Source organism: Mugil cephalus, chromosome 18 (assembly GCF_022458985.1).
Source record: "Mugil cephalus isolate CIBA_MC_2020 chromosome 18, CIBA_Mcephalus_1.1, whole genome shotgun sequence".
Taxonomy (NCBI): domain Eukaryota; kingdom Metazoa; phylum Chordata; class Actinopteri; order Mugiliformes; family Mugilidae; genus Mugil; species Mugil cephalus.
Genome location: NC_061787.1, coordinates 9,839,004 through 9,864,474, shown reverse-complemented (window position 1 = coordinate 9,864,474; position 25,471 = coordinate 9,839,004). Strand labels below are relative to the sequence as shown.

Here is a 25,471-nt window from a genome sequence, read left to right as displayed (position 1 = left end):
AGTTGCTTTAGTATTGACCAGTCAGCTGCAACCCAGCAGCTGCCCGCTGTGACCTCTGCAGCATCTACTGTACACGCCGCAATCATGCGGGGAAACTGTGTCGGCCTCCACACACTTTAATGTCCTCGCACCTTTCTTGCAGGTACTTTCGAGAAGCGGCCTGAAGAAAACAGAGCTCGTCGTTTTATCACAGGAGGATGGAAATAGCTCTTTCGGGCATCCTGGCCTCTCATTGGTCCCCCTGTGCTGCTATGTGTGTCAGCTTCCCACTGTGTGGCTGCTGGGCTCCACTGTACTGTGCATGTGTCAGACTGGAGCGCCTCCAGCTCCAGTCTGGAGGATGATCAGCTGGGTGTGACAGGGATCCGCCAGGGAACCGAAGCCAGCAGCCAATAAACGCCTCCCTCACCGCGCGCTGACCTGCTGAGCTGCAGAGTGTTAATTGTGCTGTGGGTCATTAGGCTGAACACAGGCATATTTCAGACCTGCCTTCTTCACAGGCTTTGACCTTCTGCTGGGCACCCTGGGTAATACTGTACGTGGGCGCCAGCATCAAAGTGACTGGTGTGAGCCGCCAAGCTAAAGTTATCACTTTCTTCATTAATAATGATGAGATTAAGTGACCCAGTGGCCGTGTTACCCAATGTACCCTCTAAAAACTTCTGTCGTAAGTTTGTCGTCCTTTAGTAAACTCACATCCAAAATATAGATAGTTGTCAGAATATTATACATATAAATACACTAACAAAAGTTTTAGAATAATCCTTTCTTTCTTTCTTTCTTTCTTTCTTTCTTTCTTTTTTAATTGAAATGTATGCAGTTTAATGTCTCGTTTTACTCTGAAATGAAATCATCTTCACCTAGGGCTGGGCGATATACCGGCTCATATCCTATTTTTTCTCCATGATGATATGCATTTTTAATTTACCGGCGTATTTGATTACACAACTGTTTCAGACAGGACCTTTTTTCAAAATAGCGCTTCTAAACACACTGCGTCACTGCAAGGCGTGGTGAAGATGGAAAGGTCCGAAAAAAAAAGCAAAGCGGCAGAACGAGAGGACTTGCGCCAGAAAAAAAAAGGTGCTGCGTTGATTGTTTGAGATGTTTTTTTAGGGTGACCAGATGTCTGGTCATGATTTATGGGGACAGTTCCTGTTTTGGATGACCTGTCCCCTGGCTAAAGCCGTCCCCAAAAATGTCCTCACTTTTAGCTTTAGGAATGAGAACAAAAATGTTGCGCCCAGACTACAATTATTACGGTAGTATTGTCATTACAGACACAGCAGTTTAAATATGAATAAATGTGTCAAAATAAATGAAAACGTAAATGTTTTTTCTTTTTTCTTTTCATCTCCAAGCGGTACATGTCTCCGGATTTCCACATCAGCACGATGTTTGATCAAATGACTAAAACTACTCATCACTGATCTTCACACATTCTCAAACCTGACAAAAAGTTTCATCTTTCTTTTATTTCCATCCTCAGTAGTTTCTGAGCGGGCTGCGGGGGTTTTATATATCATCTGAGAAATTGTGTTCACACTATGAGCGACGAAGGCTGCAAAACAGCCAAAAGTGCGGCCAGGAACGATGTCGGGGAGACGGCGTTGAAGTGTTGCACATCCGTTTCACTGAAACGAACAAACACATATAGATTGAGTGGTTAATGTGTCACTGCATTTCTGGGGTACTGAAAATAAAAAAACTCAACTTTGATTTGTAGTGTTTGTTTAACGCAACAACACTTGTCCTGTTGCTCGTGTTTCTGGGCTTCTGATGCAGCCGGCAGATTTCAGGATAACTGATAACAGATATTGGGGCCAAGAGTTGAGAGCTCACATCTGCAACCGGATATTTTACACTTAATTAACTATTTAAAACCACTACAAAGACATTTAACAAGCACCCGAAAATAAATCTTTCCTGGCGTGTGTTAGCTCGTTTTCTCTTTTGTTCTCCACGTGGACTGCACAAAAGTATTTCAACTTTAAAAAGCTACAAGTAAACTTCCTTTCCTACAGATTCGTATGCATGTGAAGATTATTAAGTTGAGAGTGATTCACTGTGGTTTGGGGGGGGGGGGGGGCACGTGTTCCAGCTCAACAGCAACCACTTCGTAATGACGAGAAATAGATCACATCTGACAAGCTCAAGAAAAGTTTCCTTGTACAGTTTGTTCCTTCTGGAGGTGGCAGACAGAGCATTCAGGCTTCCAGCTCCCTGCAGCCCATCTCCTCACCATCGCTGCTTCTTCTACTATGTGTGTAGTTCACTTTATGAGGTGGCTGACCCTGAAATGCAACCTCATATTTCCCTCTGGTGTGACTTGCTAATCAGCTGGTTTCTTCAGACACACAGATGTCGTCAGGAGTTTGAATATGTTTGAACTAAATGTACTAATCTACACAAGCACACACACACCTGCAACTGAAATATAAGGATGTCCTGAACAAATCAGTCATTTTAGTGGCTGAAGTTAAAGCTGCACTGTCGAGCATCATCAAACCTTTTCATTTCCGGGTTACGTATTTTCAATGCCGTGACAAATCTCTGCTGTGCACTGTGCACACACTATAATGAGTTGATTGTCTTAATTTAACACGTTGGTCTAAATGGAAATAAATAAACAGTCCCAACTCATTTTTTTAGTACGATACACCTCTGTGCTGAGTTAAGGCAGAAATATCTGTTGAAAAGTTGTGTACTATTAAGGTAACAATTTGCATGAACAATAAATAAGTTAGAATAACTAGAAGGAGAAATTTGCTGCTTTAAAATTAAATTAGTTTAACTTAACTAAGCTTGTAGAGGAGAAGGCAAATCATGTTGGTCATACTAAAGTAACTGAGTTGGCCTAGAAAGCTAGAGAGGTCCTGTGTGGCATGTACTCAATACTAGCTAAGCTGAGCGTCCATGCAAATTGTTACACCAAATTTTTACGTTGAGTCAGCACATAATTTTTGGGATTAAAGAGATTTAACGCACCGAAGAAAAGCTGTGAAAAAGTCCATTTTGTGACCCTGTTACCTTCAGAAGAACCCCTCTCCCGTGGAAGTGATTTACGAGCCTGCTCAGGTCAATGGGCAGCTACCACATAAGATGCTCAGCGATGCGGGGGCACGGGGAGAGACAGAGTACAGTAGTGAGACTTCACGGAGAGGCCGAATCATCCGCTCTGCTCGTTTGATGCGGCCGTCTGGGCCGAGGATGAGGATGCTTTAAGTGCCCGCTGGTGTTTTTTTTTTTTTTTTTCCAGTTTTTGGGTCCCTTATTGGAGTCTCTCTTATTTTTTTGCTAATGTCTATTTGCTCAGTGGGGCTAAAGGGGTGCAGGGGAAAGTAAGGTAAAAGATGGGCCTGAAGCTTTAGACCCATTTTATCTAATATCTACCCCCCCTCTGGGGCTTTTCTCTGTAATGGGCTGCTGGTAGTGAGTGTAGAGGAGAGTGATTACACATCTAACACACAGAAACATACACTCACAAGCAAAAAAATAATACAAAAATACACTTGCACTGCATGTGAATCCAAATTTCAATCCCAGAAATTTAACTCCAGAAAATCTTCTACTTAATGCAGGAAGTTTATGCCAATATTAAAAGTTGGATAATCGAAACATAAACAGCTGGTGGTCTTAATTCTACAGTTCAGTGCTGTTAAACCACTACCGAAGAAGACCTCAAAAATGGAAATAAAATGCGTTGATTCATCTTATTGACTTAGTAATCATTTCTTTGCGTGAAAAGAAAGCGGGTCATTATTGTCCCAACAATCAATAAATGGCAAGTAACGAAGGTCACCTCCGGGACTCAAGAGAGATCCAGATCAATACTGTATGTGCCAAAAAACTGTCAGGTCCGTCTACAACCTTGCTACACGTGTAGGAAAGGGTTTCAGAAGTCCAGAGTCTGTGATGTTTCTCACTGAAATCATTTTACCATTTTAATTTAAGATGATTCAAAGAGGCTGAAGCAGCAGACTGGAAAAAGTCATGAATGTGAGATCAAAAGTAGAATTTATGAATATAATCCTCCAGCCAGTTGGCAGGAGTTTGAGCACTGACGACCATTTTTTCTTTGAAATGCTGTGAAAGCATTGAAGCTGTAAATTAAGGGCTATTTAAGGGCACTTGAAGCCTTTGAGCTAATGAGTAGCGGAGCACGTGCTAAAGCTCGACGAACGCCATAGTGAACATTTCTACTTGTGCGCTGGTGTGTCGGCAATTTTGCAGCTAAAACTCTATCAGGCAGTGGGGATTTCTTGTTGAGTTTTCTTAGGAACTTCAAACAATGACTTTGAGAATTATTAACGGGAATAAGCAGCTCATGTTGGACGGGTCTTCAACGTTTTTCAAGCCGAGGACGCCCAAACTAATGGAGAGATTAAGTAGGGACTCCTACCTACTATCTGTGTTCTATATGAAACTATATAATATATAAAAATATACGTTATTATTATAATTTTTTGCAATGCTAAGATATATGGGAAAATGTGGGGAGAAATTAAAAAAAATATATAAAAAATGTCTAATCAACCAAAGATTTTGCGACCCCGCTGCAGTACCTCCGCAGACCACCTAGGGGGCGTGGACCCCTTGTTGAAGACCTATGATCTAGAATGAATAAACTGTAGACCAACTATTCAACATTACTCAGGAGAAGGCAGCTCTGTACAATGGTTGTGTTTTTATTTTTAGCCTCATAGCTGAAAGCAACCATTTTGGTTTCACTCTCAAGTTTAAGGTGCAACCTCGAGGTGTAGTTGAGGAAATAGTTATGGTGGAAAAAGAGAAAGGGTCATAAGGTCATTACTACTTTGGGATTAACAACAGAGGTGTGAAGTCTTTCAGTCGAATATCCTTTCTAGAGATGATCTTTAGCGTTAGGTTGTTTGTGTTTCTTCAGCCAACACCTGCTCCTGATCCACTACTTGGACCCCTGGACTGACTGGGGTAGAGATGAAGGGTGGATTTTCTGTGCTTGTCGTGAAATGTGTGTCGTGAAATGCATTTTGGACGAATCAAGGGCTTTGCAATCTGCAGTTACATTTCTGGAGGGGTGCGCAACAGATGTATGTCGTAGATTGGATGCAGAAGCATAAATCTAGCTCGATGACCTTATGTTTGCAGCGTTGTTGCAACATTTTTTCATTCTTACCCTGGATGCAATCAGATCCAATAAGCTATCTTTTAGGACATTTAAATCCTCCTTCCTGTTTGCATCATGAAGTAAGGTCACTGATGAACTTTATACGGTATACAGCTGCAGTTTATACAGTCTCTGTCACATTTTAATTCTATGTATTTCCCGTTGAGTAATATTGATGGAATACATGTTCCAACAAAAAGCAACTATGGTTTGACTTGGTGAAATTCAAACAGAAATTCCAGCTCACGTTTCCATCCATGGTTTGAACCTCTTGGGACATCCTTGGTAAATGACAGATAAGTAATGTCAAAAGGCAGCGTCTCCATCTCTTTGCTGTCTGGAGACGGCTTATTGTCGAGCGCCAACCCCCACTGTGGCACGAGTCTTTTAACCTCGACTCCTTCTGTTCTAAACGGCATTTTGCATTGATGTCACAATCAATCTCCTTCTGCAGGCCAACAGGGAGCTCTCACAGCTACATACATACACATACGCAGACATCTGAGCAGCCACCGCCAATCCCGTCAGGCCTTCGGTTTGAGAATCACATTTGCTATTGACAAATCCTAGATGTCTGTTTCATCCAGCAGGAAAACCAAATGGGAAGCAGAGAAGAAAACGTTGTTGATCAATGTGTTCTGCTGTGTAATTCATTAGCACTTCTTAAAGGATTCGGAATACAAATGTTAAACTAACATGTGAGATGAATATTTGCCTTTCGTTGTGCCTTGTAAACTTCACGAGAGTGTGAAATATCACCAAACTGAGGAATAACGAAAGCAACCACAAAACCAAACACAATCTATCTTGCAGAGAGCTTCCTTTTTGTCTTGTGAACTTGATAAAACGTTTTAAACTCACTGCTCATTAAGCAGTCAGAGCCTATGTAGATTTTGACTCTTCGTCTATAATAACTCTGTCTTTTATTTATTCTATTTCTAATACCAGTTATGTATTTTTAAATCTTAAGGTCGTGGCTGACTAAGCACATGAATCATCTGTTGCTGCGTTTCCATTACCCCTAGAAATGCGCAAAACCCAAATATCAGAATAAAAAGCTGGTCATGGAAACACTTGCATTTCGAAAAACCTCCCTAAAACACTTCTACGCTCTTGTGAGGTGGTTTTTCCAGACGTATCGATATAATAGTTTATCAAAATTTCAGAAATTTCAGTTTTAACTGTAACAGAGCTAGTGTTGAACCATCAGCGTGAATTAGGCCATAGTTCTTAGGTTGTGTCTGGTGCTAGTTAGATTCCTGTCATAGTGGCCAAGAGATCACTATGATTGGTGGTTCGACTTGATTTAGCCTAGTGAACCAGGAGCTATTCTTGTTTGAACATTTGCCTAAGTTTAACTTTTTTGCCTCCCAGCTAACAGTAGCTATTCTCGCTTTCCGTCTAGTCTACTGCCACCTGCTGCAGAGTCATTTTCTTTCACACCGGCTCGGAACCTGTGTGGCAGCTGGATGATGTGCAGTGGTCTTTGTGATGTGTTCGAGTGCAGCTTGAATTTCACTTCACTGTGAAGCTGAATTTGCAGTTGACCTTATGGTGCGTTCAAACTAGCAGTGACAATATGAAATGACAGGTGGGCGTGGGACATGCCTCGCGACATGAAAGTTGAGCTCCAACTTGTTTTTGTCGCTCCTCTGTTGCAGTGACACATCAACCAATCATATGGAACATGATATATGTGGAATCATTCAGTCTGGACGTAATTCTTTGGGATGATCTTGAACATTGGATTTGGATGTCCTCTGTGTTGCCTTTTCAGTGACCGACTGCTTCTAATCCACTACTTGGACCTATTCCCAGTCAATGCTGTAACCAGTTTTGGTCTAGTGTTCGTGCACAGCTGATATTGTCTGCTTCCAGTTCTTGCTGAGATGTAAAAAAAAAAATAACTGTAGGGATACCTTCCAGGAACAGTCTGTCTTATTAAATATAGGTTGAGTTTAAAAATGTCGCTCCTGGATTGGAACTCAAACGCTGTCAACTCATCCTTACCATTTCTAGCAAAGACAAATAAATTATACCACGGGTCTATAAGGGGCATGTTTCAGGTTACTACTCTCGAGAAGAGAATGTTATGATTGCACATTCCCATTCGTGGCTTGGGCTCAAAGCCAAAAAGGAAGGACTCCGAGTTCAACCACCAGGATTCATGTATCTCCTCACCTGCCAACCAACTCTTCATTCTTCAGCTTCCACGGAGGTCAGCACCAGGATCCGGTGGAGGTCTTCCTGCACAAAGTCAATAAGAACAAGCTGCATCTGAGAGGAATGAGGAGCATACTGTATCATTCAGGTCTGGCTGTGGTCCATGACCTTTGTCTGGAGCTCTACAGCGAGGAAGGAGATCCGCATTCAAATTTCCACTGGCTTCTACCTTCGCGTTGCTATAGTTGACCCTGATCTTTGACCAAGTGACAAGCAAATTTCCATTGAAACTTGCTGACATTAAGTGTCACAGCATTACGGCACGTCTGGTGCCAACTACAAGCGTGCTGGGTCAATAGGTTTCCCAACTGCATCTGTGAGTTTATCTCAGCCACGGAAATGTAATATGTTCCAAAGGCAAAGTAATTTTAAGCTTTTAAGTGAATTAGCGAGGGCAATCGGCTGAGGATTCATTATGTACAGCTATTAGCTAATTAAAAAGCAGCTAATGTTAAGGCAATAATGTTTGCTTCTTGTAAATTCCCGCATCTTACTGATCAGACGCATCAGTGAGTTAATGAGCCCCATTAAAAACACCTCACACATTAAGCAGATCATTTCAGTTCAGACACGAGCAAGTTAATTTAAACCTTCCCAGCTAGAAATGAGCAAACTCAGACTCCGGCCTGAACCGTAAGCTCCACATCCCCACTTATTCTTTATGTTTCCTCTTAAAAAGGGAAGCTGGCCAGATGTCTGGACCACCTTGGTACGGACTGGGGACGCACTGAATAAAACGGGGGAATTATTAGTCTCATGCAGCTGAATACGAACCTCTACATCTCTTAATATATATGAACTGAGAGCAGGAATGGGTCTGAAAGGTGTGACTCATTTGATCACACTTCTTTTCATTTGCTAAACATTAACGTGGGTATTTTCTAAAAATATAAGTTTAACATCTGTTCAGGTTAATATACATGCTAACAAGTTGCATTATGGAAATATTTAATCTTTTAGACACTTGATACCACTGAATAGTCAACTGCGGCCACAGAAATCTATCATTTAATGCAAAAGGTTTATGAATTCACATTTTCTCCCCCCAATGTTATCTGACATCTCTTGCATGTAAGTAAAAATAAGCGTAATAATCAGAAAATGTCTATGAAAGTACCACTAAGGCAAAATAACAAAATGGTGTACCACAACTGAAGCAGCAGTCAGTTTTGTCAGTCTCATCGTCGAACAAATCTAGATAAATACGGTAAAGTGATAAAGTGTTGAGCATTTATAAATAGAAAGCGATACATTTTGGGCTTTGGAGACAATAATACCAGTAGAATTGATCAAAACCAGTGATGCTTTAACGATGCTTCACGAAGACAAGAGAGGTTGTCAGTGTTCACTGAGCTGTGTCTTCCTGCCAATCTTGGAACGAGATGCCAACACAAATTTGCAGCCATCTGCAAACCCCCGTCCGTACCACCAGCCGCATCTAGACATCTCGGGCCTCCTCTGATAATAGGAGTTAATAAGCACAACAACCTAATTACACTCCATAATGGAGATGACTAGCATGTCTCAATAACACAGAGGGGGGTCTTCCATGAAAATGGGGTCCATCGCCAGCGGGGTGGAGACCTCCTGACTGTGACCCTGACACATTCACCCACATCAAATCAAACTGCAGACTGGCTGTTGCTACACAGAAGGAAGCTTTTAGTGCTTTTTTCTTTTTTTTTTATTATTTAACCAGCGAGAGGCCAGTGCACGTGACGGTTTGTCTTTATTGACACTGATAAAAGACTTTGGGGACACAGGGTATTTGTGCTTTTACAAACCTGGTCACACAAAAGATTTGCACATGTACCAATCACTGTCAATAAATTTATACAAAGATTATTTTTTTCCAGAACTGGCAAATAAAAAATAATAATAAATCCACCATTCATTTGTGGTGTTTTCAGATTGGTTGAGTACAGACATCGAGCTAATTAGTATGTTTGCTTTGTGTGATGTTTATGGATTAAGATTTTGCCTAGATAAATTAAATTCGTGAGGTGTCATAAGTTCACTTTACAAGCATTCATCACATTCATTTTTGGACACAGTAGTGGAAAAATTGTTGTGGTATTGGACTAAATTTTAAGTTGAGTATTTTACGTTAATTCAAGCTAAATGAACACTTAGGAAGCTACTAGCTACCTGTAGTCGTGTGTTTGAGCAGAAACTACAAAAACATTGAGCACCTCCTTTGCTTCCTTGTCTGCAGACTCAAAACAGCAGACTTCTGTTATGAATTGGGTTTAACTTGTTATCATGTGCACATTTTAATTTCAACAGAAACCTTACTGTCTCTAACATATGACTAAACTTAGCCTACATCTGCTGTGGAGGATTTATTCCCGTCCAGAAGTTTAATACAGGCAAAGCATTTGCAGGACGCCATAACTTAATAGCCCCGTATTTTTCCAAATGTTAAATCCAAATATCTATCATCAGCGCACTAGAACAACAATCAACTGTAAAATAAACAGTGTGCGAGCGGTAGCTGCTGATCCTAACCTGCTGCCGTGGCCACTGTGGCCGCGGGCCATGGTTAACAATGTGCCGTTTCAAGTCGGGAACAAAAGAGCCCAGCTAAATCCTCCTCATATGTTCAGGTTGTGGGAATTCCAAGCCCTTAACGTAGTCGTTAAAGCTTCCTTGTAATGAAACTCAAGCTTCACCTTGACTCAAGGATAGTCCTAATAAAAAAAAAAATTCAGAAAGGAGATGCTTAGAAAGCGTTAGAGTGCAATCATGCATGCGGCATAGCTCATGAGGCATTTCAGGATTGTGTTCTTGTAGCGCAACATGTTTACCAAGGACGGACATGACGCCCACACATCTGTCAGTCATGTGTGTTTCTGTTCCCTGCAGCTACTTCTGGTTCAGGAGATCTGGCTTTCACGTTCATATTCTCTCAGCTACCGTGTGTGTACAGAAAATTTCCTAACAAGCTGATTTATTGGGCTGCACATGCATCATACAAACCCAAACCTCATGTAAGTCGCCCCCCTTACCCTTTTTTTTTTTTTTTTTGCTCAGGGCTGCTCTTTCTCGGCCTCTCATGCCCCTTATAGAAAAATGCACGAGGTTGTGGGGTCAGCAAATTCATTGCAGCGAAGGTGCTACAAGTGAGAGCGACTCCTTTGATCTCAGTATGGAGCTTGTCTTCTATAAATTAACCGGCAATCGGGGCTATTTAGTTTGGTTGGGGGCCATTTGTGCAGGCATCATTAACTGGCCAAATTCAGGTATTTATGGGAAAATGTGTGCTGCGTCCTTATTGGAGCTCTTTGTAGAGGGTAAATGCGCAGTATAGGGGGCCTGCTTAAAATTGATGTGACTCAGTACCCCGATGATGAACTTTCAGGAAAAAAAGCATTATAACTTTTTTAATGAACACATTGCAGAGGTGGTGTTTTTTCCACTTCAAAAGGCCCTCGTTTCTCATATAAATGAAAGGCACTTATTGCAAACAGAAGCCTCTGCATAATGCCTGTCTCAATACATCAGTCACTTTGCAGTCAATAAAGGCTTTGAGTTCAACTTCGATGTAATCATTCAGTCCAGATGCCCGAAGAGAAGTCTTTTTCATTATTAAAAGCACACTAGTACCTTGTGGAAAACTGTTTTAAAATAGTAAAACTCACCTCCAGACATAAGCTCTACGTGGTCCCCAACCACAGACCGAACACCTTCCTGTTATGATGCACCTGGGACCTCACTTTCCTTTCTTCACTAAAATATCAGAACAAGAAATTCCAGCGCTATGCTCTCTCTCCCACTCTCTTCTCTTACTTATAGGTTGTTTTTTTTTTTCCAACAGTCTGCCAGCTGAGCCTGTATCTGCCGTCAATGGATTTCACATTAAAGTCTGCCGTGAAGTCATCCGCCAACACTACACTGCAGGTGGTCAAAGCATCTGTCTGTCCGCCCACGTCACGGCAGCCTTGTGCAGCCTCTCAGCTAAAGCAGAGGAGGTTTCCATGATGGTTTGGCTGTGAAGTCATACAACCAGGTCAACCATGTGTTAGATAACGTAACAGATAATTCCTTTCATCTTAAATATAAGACACTTCTCCTAACACTACATTAAAATACATTCGGACCACTTTTAAACCTTTGACATAATTTTGCTTGAGATCATTTAACCAGTTTGTCTTTGGCATTCTTAAATAGTTTTTCTTACACTTGAATATTTTCTATTTTAGGGACAGGTCCCTCCTCAATAAGCTATGTGGATCTAAGTTGGTGCTAATGTACCATGTAAGCTAACTGCTAAAATTAGCCTGCACCAACAAATTGTTGGCATGTGACTTTCTGTAGACCAATATAGGTTAATTGTGATCATGTAATAGTTTTGGTGGCTGATTTGGTCTCATACTTCACAGCAGGTGTTGACTTCGAGGACTTCTTCACTTTTTTAAGTGAAGTTATGTTTATCGTGTTCAAAATGAAACTACCCTTTTTCTGATCTTCACACACCTTCATAAGTGGAAACTGGTCAGAGTTGTGGTGTGCTCACTGACGTAACAAATGCCGCATAATGAGTTAATAGTAGTGATACCATATTCAAAGCAACTTCCTTAGTGCGTTTTCATTTCTGCCATGAAGGTACCCTGGCGTAACGTTAGCTTAACATTTAGCCTGGGTGACTTGTAGACAGCTAGCTGTGTGAAATTTAGTCACTCACCATATTCCTCAGAGTTGGATAAGTGAGAAAGAGTGTTTTTAAATCGGTCCAGGCAATGTCCTAATCCGGCAGCGCAGCTATTAGCTTTAGCTTAGACCAGTCACGCTGGTGTGTTGACGGAAGTTGGGAATTTTCAGGTGCGGCGTAGTGCTTTGCAGGAATATAGTCCCAAATCATTGTACTCTATATGAATGTACAGAAGTAATTAGGAAAATTCTTGAGTTTATCACTTTTGCCAACGACTGGCTAATTGGAAACACTACATTACAGCATCTATGCTAAGCTAAAGCTAATGCTTGTGTACAACTTTCCAGGTTGTAATCACAAACTCACCTTTTTCAGTTTGTCCTCCCCTCTCCTCTGATGAGGCCCTAATTGCTGATCCTGGCAAGTTAACTGTGTGGACACTAGCCAACTGATGGGAAGCATGCTAGTGCTTTTTTCTCCTCGAAATTTCAACATTTTTCTTGAAGTGCATGATGAAAAAAAAAATCTGCCTCTCACGGATGGCCCAAATACTCTTCCATAAAAGGGACTTAAAAGCTCTTTGAGAAAACCCACTCACATACTCAGTTAGTATGCTAGTTAGCATAGCGCAGTTGCTTTAACTGGACACATAGTTTGTGAAGTCTATTTTTAAAAAATGAAATCATACCAGTGACTTCTAGTCCAGTGGCATCAGCATGGGTGTTAAAAATAGTCAAAGTTTACCTCATGGCGGAAAATGTGCATCACCGCTATAAGCAAACCATTTAGTCTCAGTGGTTGCATTGACACGGGTTGCCTTATAAGGAGGTTGAGTTCACCATCTTCAAGAAGAACTCATATGAATAGTGCCCTCTAGTGGTATTCACAATGTCCTGACTGAAAAATTTTTCACAAAACGTTACATGTTTGTAGACGTCTTCAGAAATGAGACTGATGGAACAATGCGACAAAAGTTATATAAAAGCGTTAAAACTGGTCATTCTAAGAGACTTGTAGGTCAACAGCAGTGAGTCAAAGTTCCCCATATCCTGCTGATCTTCACAGGAGGAAGCTGCCCGTCGAACATACCAGCGCCATTCACAACTCAAGCCCCTTGGCCCCAAGGTATGTTTGTCTTTCATCCATCAAACGCCGTATTTTCACAGCACCGGTAGCTTGTTTAAGTGTCTCTGCTCTGTTAGACCTGCTGATGTGCCGCAAAATGATTTACAGTGGGGAGAAAAAGACTGACTTAAATGGAACACCACGGGGGCTGACAGGTTTTTTTTGACGGCAAACACAGTGTGTGTGTGTGTGTGTGTGTGTGTGTGTGTGTGTGTGTGTGTGTGTGTGGGGTGAATGGGTGGGGATGGCACTTCTGATGAACATACATGACTCATGTCCATAAATACCCACAGATCCTTGGATGTGTGTATGCTACTGTACATCTGAAACCAGGTGTAAGATGTCTGCTTGTAGGCGACACAAGCATATCCCAGTATATTTGTGTGTGTGTGTGTGCGTTATGCGCTGTAACACAAGCCAATAGTGCGTCTCCAGATTCGTTCTCTAAAAATGGGGGGGAACTTAGTGACACACGGCTTCTTGGAAACAGGAGTTGCTGTGCAGTGTAGTTTGCTAAGTTAGGACACATCTGTCTGTGTTCCCCCTCTCTCTCTCTCTCTCTCTCACACACACACACACACAACAGCTGAGATTTATGAAGCTGTTTTTGTGGAATGTAAAGCTGGCTCAACAATTCCTCACACAACTCACATTACAAGTAAAAAAAGACACAAACGTTCCGAGAGGCCAAGACTCAATTTGTGTCACATGTTCTGCTCAGGTTAAGTCGTGTCAAAGGTCATTAAAGGGTAGTGATAAACATGTGTATGAGAACATCTCCACTGCCACTAATTACACCTATTAACAGCACTAATGAGAGTACCATACACCTGTCAGCCATTACATTATGACCACCTACCATAATCGCTGACCACGCGAATCACACTTATTATCTCGTTATCATCGAATCTGTCAGTGGCTGTAATATATCAAGCAACAAGTGGACAGTTTGTCCTCAAAGTTGATTTGTTAAAAGCATGAAAAATGCACAACAAACAAATTCACTGCTAAACGTCTGGAGTCGGAGCATCTCTGAAAACTGCAGCTTGTCTGAACTTAGTAAAAGTGGTTGATCCGCAACAATGTCCAGGTGGTGGTGCACGTCGAGGTAACATGCACATAAATGCTAGGACCCAGTCCTCTCAGAGGAACTTTACATCTTAATGGAATTATTCACTTCACTGGTTTTAATGTTATGGCTGATTGATGTATTTTTGGAAATCAAAAGCTACGCCGCAAGACACAATTGGTCTTAGCAGGCAGATAAGACACAATTGGTTCCCAACATGCTGACGTGCACACGATTACTCAACACAAGTATCATGCAGCATGTGTCACGTGTGGATGAACAGTCACTTGTGTGTGCAGATAAGACACTGCCCTGACGAATATAGTTCAAGGAACATATTTCAACGGGCAGCTGCACTTCCAGGACTCTGATGGTTATTCAGTGCGACTGGAAGTTTGACGGAGTGACGTGTATCGGAAGAAATATGACATGTGTGCATCGCTGGTTGGTATTTCAGTTTCTTTTGGCATATTTTGCCAAGTCAGATGACGCATATTTACAATTTATGTGCGGGTCGCTCAGATTTTGATCTTGAACTTCACAGCAGCGGTTGGTCCGTTGGTTCAGAAGGGGTCAGGGAGAGGCGGCGAGGTCCGTGATGGATTGTGCAGGGGAGTGATGGTCACAGTATGTCCTGTCCTGGCCCCTCTCCTCCAGCGAGGCCCTGGTTGCTGACAGTGAAATGACATCACTGAGGGGGGCCCTTTGTCCCCCTTTCTGGGAGCGTTAAAATTTTGCACACAAAGGCTGCGTGGCGCTCCTATCTCCACATCTGAGTGGACGCAGCACTTTTGAAAATCCCTAACAAGATTAAACCATAGCGCAATCAGCTGTCAGTCCACACACACTAGCTGCTTCTCAGAACTCACATTACATAGGATCTAAGCCCTGCTGTTCAAACTGAACACGCAAAAGCTATAGTGGCATGGATGAATGCTACTATGCAAAGCCAGGGAGCATAGTGAAATTGGGGAAAAAAATTGTTTCACACACTGGCTTCCATTTTAGGACAGGAAACAACATACAAAAACAAAATGTCTGCTTTTACTTTTCCTGTTTATTAAAACAGTTAAACTACTATTTTGATGAAGGATGAAGCACCTCTCATGTGATGACGTCTGTCTAAACATCTAATTAAGAAATTAGCATATAACAATATGAAATCCTCAGTAAAAAACAAACAAAAAATAATAATAATTTGGAAGTTTGCAAATTTAGTTTGCAAGTAAGCTGTTTTGTCGTTCTGACTGACTTTAGCCTAAAAGTTAATAAATTAATCAATATAAACAGTCATATATTAAAAATATTTAAATAAATGATTTCACTGTGGATTGTAGTTGCAGAAGAATCAATTAAGTCTAACTGGTTAAGCTAAATAGCATCATAGCTACTTATAGATAATAAAGTAGCTGCCAGGGGAATTAGCTAATGCTATCTAATGGTTAGCCTAGCAGATCATTCCAACACACAGAGCTAGTGAACAGAGAAGCTAACTGGGCTGAATGGGAATATGTGTGCTTTTGTGGAATATTACACTGAACTATCAAGATTGAACTCAAGAATAAATATAGAGACATGTTTAATGTTTAACTTACGTTAGCCGAAGTTATCTTTAGAGCTAGCTTTGAGGCTGATATAACACTCCCCTGTTCGCTGTCAAGTTGCCTGCTGTCCCACAATGATAATTTGATGGAAACACATGAAAACAAATGCTAAGGTAGTAGCTGATGGCAGTTACTAACCTGGTAAGCTAGTTAGAAGAGTACAAGTAAAGATATAGGAGATACATGTTTAATACATGTCAATAGGCTGAGCCATCTTCCTCCACTAGCGAACCTGCAGATGACTGCTCTCTCACACTGTTAATTATCATTTCAATGCAAAACATTAACACAGATGCCAAAACTTTCACCACTTTATTGCATTTGTTTTATTCTAGCGTTGTGCAACAATTACCTGCTACTGAACTAGATTTATTAAGATTCATTTTGCCATTCCAGTGACAGTTTTTACTGTTGTTTTAAGCATCTGTCTGTGTTTGTATTAGCTGTTTTCATGGCCTGCAGGACCTTAAGGTGCATATCCATCCTGTTACATCACTGCACCCTTGAGAGTTGCTGACTACACGTAAATCAAGGCTGTACAAGTAGGATCCTTCATCCTCTTTAATTTCAAAGAAATGTCTTCCCTCTGCTGGTACACTTGACCTGTCTGCTAATCTAGAGAAACAGATGAGTCTGTCTTGTTGCTGCTGCTGCTGCTGTCCAGATGTGGTATCTTACCATTTTCTCAGAACACGACATAACTCAAAAAAAAAGAAGAAAGAAATCCAACAAAAGCACATCAATGTAAATAAATTCTCGCCCTCTGAGCAACAGCATGTGTCCGTTTTTTACAGCTTGTGTCAGACTTTCTCCTCGCACAGTCGCCCTTCTCTGTAGTTTTCCTTTTGTCAGGATGCAAGCAGCTAATAACTACGTGGCTGGTCCAGCATGATATGGCTCATGTTGTCTCATCATGTGAATTTCAATTTTACAGGCTCTGACTTCACAGTAAGCCACATGTCAAGAGTTGGTGTGCTGCAACGCTCAACAACAGACATAAATATAGACACAATTCAACGTGAAACTCTTGCCAGCCACGCATACAGGATAATGTAAACGTATAGTACTTATATGTGTATACATATATATGTGTGTGTGGTTACCTACTCTATATTATCTCTACACTTCCTGCCACATGTCTGATATCCAAAACCAGCTCCTAAAATACACCTCATTGTTAACACCAATAATAATTTATTCAAAACAGATATCCCAACAAGATAATGATGCCACTATCCCTAAAAACCTCATTAGAGCTGTTTTTAATTGAAGCCGTTTCCCTCAAAAGCATTTTAAACCAGCGCCCACAACAATCTGTGTCTGGGGGAAGCTGATTACTTCAATTGCTGTTCAATGCTCATTTGCTTCCAGACGACTTGCTTTGTGCTTGTGTGCTCTGACCGTAAACACTGAACATCTGATGACATTTGCATACATCAACGTATATGTTTAATAGACTGAAATGATTTAAATCACCATTAAAATTAAATATTTAGTTTAAAATGTTTTATTTTTTTTAAATATAAAATCTAACGAGCAAGTTATAACGATCCTTTGGAGACTGTGTTTGTTTAGGTTTTTGTTGAAGACAAAAAATTTCATGTAAAAGTTGAGTTAAATGCACTCGGTTTTAACAAAACGGTCAATTTAATTAGTTAAAATGTTACAATTTAATTTTGACATCGAGCTGACATGAAGACCTTAATGAAGTGGCCAAGACAATGGCTACACAATTAGGTCAGATTTTCTTAATGAAGACAAAGAGCCGCCTTTATTAGAGAGGGCGCTTTCATTGCTAACACAAAGGGGCGTCTGTGGACATTTGACTTGTATCCATTTAAGTCATGCGATCCCTTTTGTCGTCTGGATCATTGCTGAAGATTATTGATTAAGAAATTTAAATAAATTCTGTCACAAACACACGTTGGTGCTACATTTATGACAGAGGAAGTGTCACACGGAGAAGAGAGAGTTTAGGCTCCGTAGTCTGGAGGTTAATTCCACACACTAGTGGTGGATCTAATCGGGGGCTTTGCATAATTTAAAAGAAAATGAACGTGGATCAATTTAGGAATAATTTCTAGATAGTCTTCAGGACTTTAAACAGCGTGTTGAGGTTGATAATTCACTGGAGGATTCAAAGTTGTGTCTCGTAGAGTCACCCGGTGTCACTGACGCTACATTAAACATTTAATGTGACAACAAAACAAATGAATGCACGTCTGTCAAATCACTGCAAACAAGCCTTAGAGAAATCAAAGCCCTGGTGAGCACGGACAACCTTTCCACCCCGCCGACCCTGACGTATAGTCTGAGTCAGGTGGGGGGGTCAGGCTGGTGTCAAGCCCCGCGGTTCAAAGGTGACTGTAAGACCAGCGCTGTCCTGCAAATTAGACCAGACTAATTGTCCATTAGTCCCCTTTAATTACAGCCGAATCAAAAGAAAGTCTAATTCACCCGTTCCAGGGCCACGGCACCAGTCATGGGTGGGGTGCGGTGGTGGAAGTTATTAGGGATAGAAAATTAAATTATGCATGCTGCGGAGCACTGGACACAAAAGCAAATTCACAATTAAATTAACAAATACAGAACATCAAACAGGCAGCATTCTCTGTAGGGGACCATCTTTAGAAAAACAGACTTCTGTTTTTGATATGGATGGAATTTCCCTAAGAAAAAAAAAAAAAAAAAGGAAAATATACATATAAATTTCAATATAACTGCATCCATCCACTGGAACATCGTGTTTAAATAAATAATTTCACATTTTTAAACAAAGGCTTGTTCGTTGTCTAGTTCTGAATTAGCAGTTTTCTCTGCTACTGTCGTATTTTAGGTTTTTGAACTTATTAAACACAAAGACGTACTGGCAGTTGGACTTCTTATCCTTTAGTTTGGTGTGGTTGTTTGGTCTTTATGCTAAGCTAACGAACTGAGATACTGAGGTATCATCACGACAAAAACATATCTCGCAAAAAGTATTTTGTGAAGTCTTTGTGTACGTCTTTGCAATAATCATAATTCTGTGACTCTACATTAGTTTCAATACATTTATATCTTTTTATACTACTTTCTGGCTACTGCTTATCACCGTACCTTTGAGTCAGACGTGTTTATCTTTAATACAGATCCCCTGTTTAACCTGACCCTTGTTAAAATGCTCATTACCGAGGTTAAATCCCTGCACCGATATGGGAATTGTGATTAACATATTAACATTAGCATATTAGCATTCTTACAGCTAGTCCAGCTGATTCAAGCCCCATCAGTCCCACTCTGAGCTATTCAGCTCTGTCAGCAGTCGGGATCTCCATCTGCAGAGAGCAAGCGCTCCCCTGGCGAAAGGTTTTAGAGCTGTTACTTTGATCAGATAAATCCTCATGCCAGTGGATGCACCGCTCTCCGTTTCCGCTCCTCTTTGAACAAACGCTGGAAGAAAGCTATTGATATTCTCCTGCTAATCAAGGCTTTAAATCTAGAAATGTGCAGGTATCACAGAATCTCATTTCTGTGCAGGAGAGGCAATAATATGTAGAGCACTTAACCTCAAAGATGCTGTAAGTGCACTTCAGTCTGTCGAGCACTCTCTCTTGAAAGTGCCATCCGAAGAAAGAGTAGAGGAGCACCAGAAGTGGCTTTGACCTGCATGTAGCTTCTGCTGGGTTGTTTTGTTGACCCTGGTCCACACATTCGCCCCTGTATGTTCTAAATGCGTTCTGCTGGCGACCACTAGGCCACATTCCTTATCTCTGCTCAAAGTTTGCCGCCCCAGGATTTGAGCCACGTGTGGCTCCGGAGAACTGCTATAGAATGTCATCCTGCAAGCAATTCCTCACTGCGTGGAATGCCTATTTTTGGCTGGACTATTGCATTTTTTTTCTGCAAGAAAAAAAAAAGAAAGAGTGAAACCCTCCTGACAGCACTGTTGAGCAGTCACAGCCAGCTGTGAAGTGTTGCTTTTAAGGACTCTTACTGTAAAACATCTGGCCGGCTTCCTTAAATCAAGCTATTTGTGGCTACATAATTGCAGTCTAGACATGCTTCTGTGTTTTAACATGAATCTGGAGTTACATTTGAATGTACAGATAATATACACAGACTACGTGGAGGAAAAACACGGAGTCTGGTGCCTTGCCAGTCAGATGAGGGGAAAACCCAGTGGCTGTAAATGGAAATATGTGCAGGGAAATCAGCGGCTGCTTGTAATTGTTGGGATTGATTCTGACTGTGTGAAGGAGCAGACGCGTTGTCGGAGTAATTCCCTTTGGAAACTGCGCCTGTGTTATACATGACCTGTGGAGCAACGACTTGACATTTTTAAGATATCTTTGCATAAAGAGTGGATTTAACACGCTAGCAGGTTTAGCTAAGAATGTTGTTTCAGGTATTTACTGCACGGCTCCTAAGGCCACAGAATAAACTTTACATTTACACAGACTCACTGGCAAGTAACATTTAAAGAAACCTAAAGAAATGTGAATAGACAATGTAGGAGATGTAGTCTGAGACGCCTATGGATAAACATACCTTTGTAAGCATAAATGCGCCAGGTACATAATGAACATAACACAACTAAAACTGGGAGTTTTCACACGGGAGACATTTTTAGAAACTGGCATCTTGCTGTGACAAAACTTTACCAGTGTTCCCAGCAAGGTTCGGTAAAACTGCGAAATCTGGCGATCCAGGCAGGAAAGGTTTTATTTTTTTTTTACATCACAGCTGCACGATCAGGTCCAAGTAAAGGATGTGGGAGGTGGAGGGAGTTACGTGAAGTGTTTCAGGAAGAAAATGAGCTTTCAGTTTACAGGGTTGGACTGAGAAGTGTTGGAAAACTGCGTCCGTTGCTTGTTTCTACACATTTATGCTCATTAATCAATCACATAAAAGTCCCAGTTATTTTATAGGCCAAGCAAAACATTTCATAACCTGTGTTTTAAGCTTAGGCTACGTATGGTGCGTTTTTATTAAACATACGTGAGAACGTCTGATAGCCAGTAATTACGGTCAAGAAGTAATAAGTCCTATAACAGCCTATAAGAGGGATTTAATGATTTAACCTGAGAGAGCTGTAAGTACTCTTAATGCCAACATATGCTGGTGACATAATCTTAATGTGGACGCCCGAACAAATCCTTCACCAGGGATTGGTTCAATGTATGGAGGAAGAACACTATGCTTCACAGCAACATGTTCAGTTGACTCGTCTGTTGTAGTAAATGTAGTTTAATGAGTTGTCCTTTATGTCTGACGCCGACAGAGATCAATGAATAAATCATCATTTACATCACTGATTCCTTTTAGAAAAGTTAGACAATGTCGAGCTGAAGCCAGTCACAAGCAGATCCATTATCCCGAACGCTTTGAAGCCATGAACTATATGACCACATCTTCTTCCACACTCTATGTAAAAGGGAAAGTCCATCAATCAAAGTGTCCTTTGGGGGAGCTATGAAAGGCTTGACGTTACGCAAACAGTAATTTGACTCGTCCTACCTCTGAAGGGGCCCGAGTGGTGTCACGTTGTCCCACCCCCCCACCCCTACGCTGAGGTTCATCGCGGGGGTCTGTGCGGGCCCGACCAGGATTCCTGCATCAGTCTGGAATTGTCTCCTCGTTCGGAGAAGCCTCATCACCACCTCCCACGGCTGCCATAATGGAGCATCCATGGTAATTAATGGAGCGTACCTCCCACCTCAAGAGTCCCTATTCAGTCTCTGTCATCATTCACGGCCATCACTTCCTCAGAATTTAATGGTTTTGGAGGTTCCTTTTATCCCATTGTCTCTACGCCTCTGTGTCTCTTCCCCATTTAGGAGCCCAAACTAGAGGACGGGGCTGTTAGCTGGGCGTTGGGGCTGACCTCTGAACCCCTTCACTGGAGACTCCTTCAGCTTTGTTTTGGGCCTCAGTCCCCCTTGCCAAGGCAAATCAGACCCCAGGCGGGTCACAGAGAGAGGGAGCCACTGGGGGTCTCATTGTCTTCCCATTCACATCACAGACAAGTGGCCCGCAGTGGACATCAGACGCTCCCTATAGCCACACACACTGAAAGGACAATGTCCACACAAAGTGACAGCTCCTATTGCGAGAGGAATGCATGCGAATCGAAAAGGTTCAAAGAAGCACGCCAGCAAAGCGACGACATGGGAATATTTGATTGCCAAGCGCTATTTCTCCCCCTTCTATCATCTGATGGCGTTGACGCAACAATGAGGACGATTACAGTCAAACATGTTATTGTAATGTAAAGTCCAGTGTGTAGCATACTTAATGCATTAGGAAGGTATCAATATGAACCTGTACATTGCATTTTCCAGTGGCTTCGCTCCAAAGACGCTTCGGGAAATCATTCAGTCATCCACCAGCTCAGGTCATTACCGGCTTATTCTGCTCTCCGTGCTTTAGGGGGCAGGAGAGAACCAGAGGAAAAGATTGGCCAGACCGCACAGGCAGGGCCGAGGGGTCGGGACGAGCCTGTGGCTGGAGGGAGAGGATGGGGTGGGTGGGTGGGTGGTGGTGGGGATTAGGAGGCAGCTGAGAAAGGGCACGTGGCCGTCCTCCAGTACATGTTCCCGCCATGGCCCTGGGCCAGAAGATAGAGATTAATACAAACTAAAAAAAGGAGGGCTGGCGTTGGCAAGTCACCTGCACTCCGTCATCACTTGCATGGATTTTCTAGTTTTTCTGATGACAATGTCCATTTGAATGTATGTAAATCAGGATGAAAGGATTAATTTAAGAGGAATGTGACAAAACTCAAGCCTCGCTCATTTACTCACCGATTCATTCAATTACCCTCTTGGACACTCGGTACATTATAGACCCGTATAAAATGTGCTGTACGTTGCTAACGTGTGCTCTCTAATTTACTCAGTGGGCTCTTTTCAGAGTGCGTCATAGCGGCATATTCCCTTGCCTGATACATTTTCTTATCACTCATTTTCTCATCTATTCTCCAGCCTTAATGCAGCAAGATTAGAGCACCAAAGCCTCCTGTAGATCCATTGGCCACCCATTCATCAGCTCATTACAGGACTTATTGCTGTTTTGTTAGCTTTGTGAAAAGAAGCTTAAGAGGTTCATCTTTGGGGGAAAAAAAAAAACCTGCTGAGAGTTAGAGCTGAACCTGAATAGCAGCCTGTAATAGTCTTTCCAGTGTTTAGAAGAGGTTCCTGCAATCTATGTGTAATCACATCCACAGCCCAGGAAACTGAAAATCCACGTTTGAGTGCCAGGTAAGTGGGAATTGGTTCTTTTTCAGGCAGCTTTATCTGTATCAGTTAAGCAAGATGGAGGCAGGTGATAAAGAAGGAGCTGTGGGGTTAGAAGGCTTATGGTATGAATCATCCAATATGATGTATGTTTTACAGGTTATGAGAATGGAAAGTCTTAACGGTAACATTACCATGTACTGGAGAAAGGAAACGTTAAGTCTGAAACAAAACTCAGCGTACAATAAAGTACAATAAATGACCAACAGATTTAATTAATTAAAACATCATCTTCAGATGGTAGATGTTGTGTTTCTTATTGTGACTCTTTGGGTATAGCCAACCCTCGAATCTCTGTCCACGTTGTAAAGAAACAAAGAACGACACAAAGCAGCTTTTGTTTTTAACTCAAAGTAAAGAAAGACACAACCATTTTGGAAACTTCCTCGCTGATTTCTATCTGAGGTTTCTTGCCGTCTGACCTTTCCAGCCCCGTGGGTTGTCCACACAAGTGTGAGACTGACTTTCATTGACACATTTCTTCCGAGGAAACTCAAGCACGACGGCACATTAAGCCACATTACAGCACATTACGGCACACTACCATTATGTGGATGTTAGTGGGTCCTTTCAGTTAGATGGTGGGCCAGAACCAGATTAAAGGGATGGGTGAAAAGACCCTGCAAAACTTGGGGGGCTCGCTTTTGACACCAAACGGACTTCAAAGGCTGATACCTTGTGTCTGGGCCAGAAAGTTGCAGTTGAACTCATCGTGAAGGCTACAGCCAACGAACATCGCAAAGACCACAGTCGACCGCCAACACTCACATATGATCTCTGCCTGCGTGAAAGAAAATGACTCTTCTGGGAAACCGGCGTTACAGTTAGCTGAGAGGCTAGAAGAGCTACAAACCGTTCTACACAGCTGCTGTCTCCAGAATCAACCCTGATGGATCGGTCGTTAATTCATTCATGGGTTTAGATCATAGGTCTTCGGGGGGGGTCACAAAATCTTTGGTTGATTGGGCATTTTTCATATATTTTTTTTGTTTAAATGCACATTAAGACAAATTCAACATGTTTTAGTAAAGGGATAAATCATGGTTATCTTTCAGTCAACACTTCACTTGTTCAGCAATATATAAGAGCCATAAGCCTCCTGGGCACAGTAGGACCCACTGCTGCTCAGCAACATATTAGCACGCTGTAATATTAGCGGAAGAGTAGTTAACAGTGCATCATCCAACTACTGAGGCCAAAATGTTTTGACGATTCACTATACCTTCTACATTTAGCTACAAGATAAAGGTAAAGGTACGTATGTTTATGGCAGTTGCACAGCCACCCTACTGTTGCACATGTTTGAAATTTGAACCTGTGTATTATTTGAATAGCTTAATATTGAATGCAAAACAATGATAATAATGTATATTTATAAACCTTGGCCTGAAAAACATTGAAGACCCCTGGTTTAGATTGTAATGCAGTGAAAATATTAGCATATTTGATCACTTAGAATAGAAAAAGATGTAAAACTCTTTGTTTTTGCTGAATTCTGTCACTTTATTTACTAAAGTCAATTTGTGTCTCGTCTCCAGTGCACACGTTCTCTAAGCTGATCCGCACGTGCATGGCCCCTATAACTTATCCCCTATTTCCTTGATTTAAATTTAACCTTATGTACTTTATTGTTGGTTTGTTTCTTTGTGTGTATGTGCGTGTCATCTGTATATATATATAGACATGTAAATAACTCGATGAAAAAAGAACAGAGGAAAAAAGAAAAGAAAATATGCAGAGAAGATGTAAATAATGTAAAAATCTACATAAAGTGCAAACACACAGTGCATAAATACAGTAAACCTTCACAAATCTTCTGGTACAAAGCACTGTTCTCTCTAAATAAATCATTAAATATCTTTTGCAGTCGTGTGGAACACGCTGACCTTGTGAGGAACAAATAGATAATATTGGGAACAGCAGGGTTTTCCCTACTTACAGTTTCCCTGTCAGGTGGAGCGGCGCTGAGGTGTCGCTTTGCCCCCTCGCCTCTCTGCCTTTCACTGTTGCCGCGCCGACGTCATGGAATGTGTGATGTCACCGCCAGAGCACACACACAGCACATGCTCTCACCTGGTTTCCACGGCAACCAAACCACAGCAGCTTCCTCCCCTCCGCACCTCCCTCCCTTACATATGTTGCAAGACGTGTTCAGTGAAAGGCCCCCTGCATACCTAGAAAACACGGGAGAATCAAAGAGAGCTCTGTGCAGGTTACATGTGCCATCCGGGCTGTGATGGACAACAATAGCTCTTCCCTCGCTTTTGTCTCCTTTCATTGTCTCCAACCAGCGAGTCCTGTCTCTGCCCGCGAGTCTCACTATACAGCTAAAGTTAAACACTTTGAGGTTTAAGATTCAACACCTTTCACTAACAG

At 41.7% G+C, this 25,471-nt stretch overlaps 1 long non-coding RNA gene across 2 annotated transcripts; it reads right to left on the bottom strand.

Annotated features, from left to right (window-relative positions):
• Nucleotides 1–1,276: 1,276 nt before the first annotated feature.
• On the bottom strand, nt 1,277–25,115 carry LOC124995780. Of its 2 annotated transcripts, none has more exons than XR_007110751.1 (4): nt 25,035–25,115; nt 11,014–11,361; nt 7,331–7,396; nt 1,277–1,634 (listed from the first exon to the last, which is right to left on the bottom strand). It is a non-coding gene; the product is annotated as an uncharacterized LOC124995780 (long non-coding RNA). The 2 variants fall into 2 exon arrangements; XR_007110752.1 differs by lacking the exon at nt 25,035–25,115 and adding an exon at nt 12,057–12,161.
• Nucleotides 25,116–25,471: the final 356 nt, after the last annotated feature.